The following is a 5,595-nucleotide window of genomic DNA, read 5'->3' on the forward strand; positions in this document are numbered from 1 at the left end:
TACCTCTTGTGGGTTTCTCTTAAATAATCTCTTCCATTTTGCTCACTATTCCCCAGATAAAGTGACCTTCTAATTTTTTTTACCTGCCTCTTCCCATAAGCCACGATGGAAATAGGGATTATGTCTGTTTATTCACCAGTGATTCCCCAACATCTATAATAATGTCTAGTACACACTCAAAACAATATGTGCAGACATGAAAAATCAATTATCCACTGATGTAGGTAATTCTATTCTGGCTTCCTTCCACATCATGCCAATGAAACTAATCCACGTTTCAAAACCCAATAGACATGACTCTCTGCACACGTTGTTCTATTTCCCCATTTGTCCACAGTTCTCTCCTTGAAACTCTCTTCTTTTGGCTTTGGTGGAATCCACTCTTTCCTGCCTTTTCTCCATTCCCCTATGGTTTCTCTTTTTATGTAATCTTTGCAAACCCCACATCTTCTCTGGATGTCTAAATTTTGAGTGTCCCAGGGCTGGGTCCTGACATGCTTCTCTATCTTTTCTCTCTTTCTAGATGATCAAACTGTTCTAAACCTGACAGGTTGCCTCAGCATGGAAGTTTCCATGAACAAATTATTTAGGGGTTGAGGAAAAGTTCTGACTTTTTTCTTCCCAAATGGAATTCCTTTACCAGACACTTGAGACTTCAGAATAGGTAAAATTATTTCTTCATGTGCAAGATAGAAGACAAGACAATCCCACATCAAATTTATACCCTTGCCTTCAGGGCTTTACGATACTCTCAGTCTCATAAAGTTGCCTGCCCTGGTAGCCTTAAAAAGAACTCCTTTCCTCTGCCCAGGCTTGCCACTTACTCTTCTTCTGATGTGTCACGCACCCACTCCCAGCTCCTTTGTTCTCACACTGCACCCTCTCCATACATCGTATCTGTAACATCTGTCATGTGTTCTCTGCCTGCACACACAAGGTGAGGGTGAGAGAAGGGGTAGGGCAGCAAGGCAATCATGCGTGCGAAGAGAAAGAGCAATTAACATCTGTACATTTCATCACATGACCACAAATCATCTCCCTGATAGATTCATGTCAACACAGTTTCTCTGTCATCCATCTGCCACATCTGTATGCTCCCATCCAGGAACCACTGTACCCTCCCTAAAGAGTTTATCCAGAAGTACTAGACTCACAGAGACATACCATGACAGAAATCAAAAGGGAGGACCAACACAAGACAAATAAATTATAGGGTATCCATTTTTCATTTTTTCTTTCTGGTCAATTGAAGCATAGTTTAATCAGTAAAAATCAAGGCCACAGTTTGAAAAGGACACCTTAAAACACAGGAAGGGGATTAAAGACCATCCCTCCAGACAAAAATATTTGACTAGATACTTACAGGCAGAGAATTCTACAGTTTTAAGTCTCCCAGATATTTTTGCTTGGTACTAGATTTATTTTTCTCTTTGCCTGCCACCATCCCCTTATCAATAGTGTCAACAAGTGAAGGGGAAAAAAAGAGTCTCAGAGAATTAATCTAGTTATCCTTGATTTAGATTCTTTCCTGAGCAGACATACCTCATAATTTAGAAAGCCAACCACTGGTGAGGAAAGATTTGTCTTCACCAACAGAATCTACCAAGACCCTTAGGATTTACATCTCTAGAAAATAATGGGTGACAATAAAAAAATACGACCCAGATTATTATTTTATTTACTGCATCATTTCAGTTCTTCATTGATTCCGAGTTATTCTGAACTACCTCAGCAGAAAGAAATGCCAAATTAAAGGCAAGTTTCGGATGCGTCTATCTCACCTTCTAGAACTAAAGAAAGCTCAGAAAGCTAGCTTTCTCCTCCTACTGTAGTACTTAGTACCAGGAATGATTGTTTTATGATTCATTTTTCCAGAGAAAGAATGCACAGTCATACTTCACAGGTTCCTAAGAGAAAGAAAAAAAAAGATCAATAATGCACAGAAGAGAGCAATAGTGGCTCAGTGGCAGAGCTCTTGCCTGCCATGCCAGAGACCCAGGTTCGATTCCCATTGCCTGTCCATGTAAAAACTAAATAAATAAATAAATAAAATAATAATACACAGAAGATAAGCCATACGATCCTTCAGAAATGAAAAAAAAAAAGAACAATGGAAGGGACAATAGCAGATATCCAATTTAGACAAATTTATGGAAATTGGAAATTGGATGAAGGAGTGGTGACTGACTTAGGTTGGTAGAGAAAAATGAACTCTAAATATCTATTGTGATGACGCATTGGAATTGCCTGTTTATAGTCAGTGTGTCCCACCCACCCAAAAAAGACTTAAAACTACTTGAGGGAATGATAAAATCGGTCTTTATTCAGGTTTTAATCTCAGAACCTCATGCAATGTTTGCCTGATAGTAGGGGTTCCAAGAGAACTGTGAATGAACAGAGTGAATACATGAATTCATTTGTTAATGAATTTACTTGGTAGGTCTACTTACTTATTTCATCCTTTAAAATCATGTTCATTCTATACTCAAGATTTTCCTTAAAAAGTTGGCTTAACCTATAGTTTTCTTTAGATAAAATTCATAAAACAAAACAGCAGTAGACAACAAAGGGATGGTGTTGACATACTGCAATGTTATTTCGGTTTTCTTTTGCTGCTTTACAAATTACCACAAACTTTGTGGCTTAAAAAAATACAAATTTATTATCTTACAGTTTTGCACATTAGAAGTCCAAAATAGGCTTCAAGGGGCTATAATCAAGGTGTCAGGAGAGCTGAGTTCATTTCTGGAAGCTCAAGGAAAGAATCACCTCTTTTGCCTTTTCTCACCTTTGAAGATTTCCCACATTCCCTAGCTGGTGTCTCCTTTCCTACATTTTCAAAGCCAGCAATGGTGGGTTGAGTCCGTCTCACATCACATCTATTTGAACCTTCTTCCATCATCGCTGTCTCTCTGAACACAGCCAAGGGAATATTCTCTGCTTTTAAGGACTCATGATTGATTGGACCGTATAATAATCCAGGATAATTTCCCTCATCTTAAGGTTTTAGCCACATCTGCAAACTCCCTTTCACCATGTAAACTAACAAATTCATGGATTCCAGGCATGAGGAGGACATCTTTGTGGGTGGGGGCATTATTCTGCCAACCACTAACTGCCTACAAGGCACATTGTCCTCATCACCTCTTAGAAGGGTCCCACAGCAAGTTCAGTGTCAGTCACGCTCATCTTGGGAAGGAAATCCCTCCACAAGACAAATCATAAAATTGTTTCTCAGGGCAAACCCCCAAATGCCCCCTTTACTAACAAGACTTGATCTGAGAACTTTAGTCATACATCTCACAAAGATCACCTGACTGGCTGCTTGCATCCAGGTGTGTCAAGCTGACCATTTTCCTTTTTCAGAGAGACAAAGAAGCTACCCATGTAGAACCAAACATCTACTTAAAGTCATTGAAAACTGGAAAAAAAAGAAAAAATGTAAATTAGCCCTTTCAGTTCAGTTCATGAAAATGATATCTTTCCACAGCTAAAGGTCAGATTCATCTGTCCAGTTTTTGTTATAAGGGTTTTCATTTAAATTTGGTGATAATTATTTTTCTAATTTTCTGCACTTTGTTTTTGTCTTCTCCCACCATTTAGAATGGATTAGTGACTTTTCTTTTCTGTCTCCCATGGTTATTAGATAGTATGTCTCCCAATCCAAACACTCCTGAGTGTGAATTCATTGCGCACAACCTGGTCTTGTGTGTTTCCACAGTGCTAGCTTTGGTGGGATTGTATGCAAAGCACTGGCTGGCTGAGTTATTGCTCATCCAATACCATGATTCCAGCAGTAGAGAAAGGGCCCAAGGCATTCATTAGCACACACTCCTAAAGAAAGGCCAACAGAGTGTTTTTCAAATGGCTCTATGCTTCACTTGAGATTTTACTGTTTATTCCAAACTAAGATTTTTTACTGATTCTCTGAGGTTTGAATAGAGGAGGAATAAAGAGCTCACACAAGCTTTCTCCAAAATACATTATATACAGGCTATGCTGCAGTTCAACCTTCTATGAAATTGATCTTTCAGTGACCATAAACAATTGAACTGACTCTTCTGGGGGGGCGGGGCATGGTGAGGGATGTTTGATTTCAAAACAAAACCTAAATCACTGTATCTGTTATATTAATTTTTCCAAGTAATCAGTATTATGGAATGCTGCCAGTTGGAAATTTCCCTTTCCCAGCACTGGGGAACATTTGTAATATGGGGCAAATTCCCTTACCAGGAAGTTTTATCAAAGTGTTTCATTAAAATACAAAATTATCATATAATCAAACATTAAAAGATAGTCTGCAAGTACATGCCAAAGTTTCCTGGACAACTTTAGTAAGTAAAACCTACTCTCCTTAGCTAAAAGTAGCAATGTCTCCCTCCTTTCCCCAACAGAACACATAAGGGCCTGGGTACACTGGCTCCTGGATTTAGTCTCCTAACTTTCCTGGATCATCACTGCAAATTTTATCTTCAATCCTCTCCCACACTTGTGTTAGCCACATCTTCAATGGGTAGTTGACCTACTGTTTCCATAGAATACCTTCTTACACATCATACGGTAAATCTTAGAGGTAGCCAGGAAAACTCTCCTTGAGCCCCACATCTATACCACCATCTTTCCTTCCTATTAGCACTGACCTTGGCTTTGATGGATCAGGATTTGATATCTTCTCTTCCTAGATACCACAGTGGTATTGGCCATCTAATAACTCTTGCCTGCCATGCTTCTCTCCATTGGATGTCCCCATCACCTACATTCCTTTCATTAAAACCATCAGCAGGATAAAAAAAAATACCATCAGCAGGGCAACTTGTTCATAATACCTTTCACAGGTGGTCATAATTTTATTTCTCCTCCTCCACCATCACACCCAATGTGAACTTCTATGTTTTTGTCAATGACTTTCTTTCACTGTCTTCTCAAGGCTTTTTCATTGATCCAGAGTCTCCTTTTTACTATCACATCTCCCACAATATGAGCATATACTGGTTTTTCATAGCATTTGCACTAAAATGAATGTAGGCACAAAATCTATATTAAGAAAAAGGAGGAGTTCAATTGATGTAGATGTTGCTAGTTCAAGAGAAAGGTAACCACACAAAACATTATCACCTTTACTTCTGAGCACCAACTAGGGCATCTCAGGAGTCAACTAGTGTCCTACCTTACTGATAACTGGCTTGCAATATCAATAACAAGACAATACCTCGAATGGTGAATAAGATAATGCCTTTACAGGCCCACTGAAATACAGTTCTAAAAAGCTGTAAATGTTGTTAATTAATCACAAATATTTCTACTTTTCCCAGTCATTCAAAGGATTTCTGATTTAAAGCCTTTAGCATGATTCATAAAATCCAAAAAATTTTTAAATAAAAGAAAATTGTTCACTACTATGAAGTTTCAAGGAAATAAACACTAGATAACCTACAGTACATACTACTGTGCCTTGTACAGTGAGAAGAAATTATAAAGCTTATTTCCTTATAGTAGTCATGAAAATCCATCCATTACTTCAAAGTCAGAATATGTGTGCTATTTCTTGGATGATTTCCCAGAATTTTGAAAAGAAGTAGATACATGTAGATCAAT

At 38.3% G+C, this 5,595-nt stretch overlaps 1 long non-coding RNA gene across 1 annotated transcript; it reads right to left on the reverse strand.

The window, feature by feature from the left end:
- Positions 1-1,721: 1,721 nt before the first annotated feature.
- LOC143647889 (uncharacterized) lies at positions 1,722-4,755 on the reverse strand. Its single transcript, XR_013158255.1, has 3 exons — positions 4,641-4,755; positions 3,314-3,421; positions 1,722-1,907 (listed from the first exon to the last, which is right to left on the reverse strand). It is a non-coding gene; the product is annotated as an uncharacterized LOC143647889 (long non-coding RNA).
- Between the last annotated feature and the right edge of the window lie 840 nt (positions 4,756-5,595).

The sequence above is a fragment of the Tamandua tetradactyla genome, chromosome 10 (assembly GCF_023851605.1).
Source record: "Tamandua tetradactyla isolate mTamTet1 chromosome 10, mTamTet1.pri, whole genome shotgun sequence".
NCBI classification, from domain to species: Eukaryota; Metazoa; Chordata; class Mammalia; order Pilosa; family Myrmecophagidae; genus Tamandua; species Tamandua tetradactyla.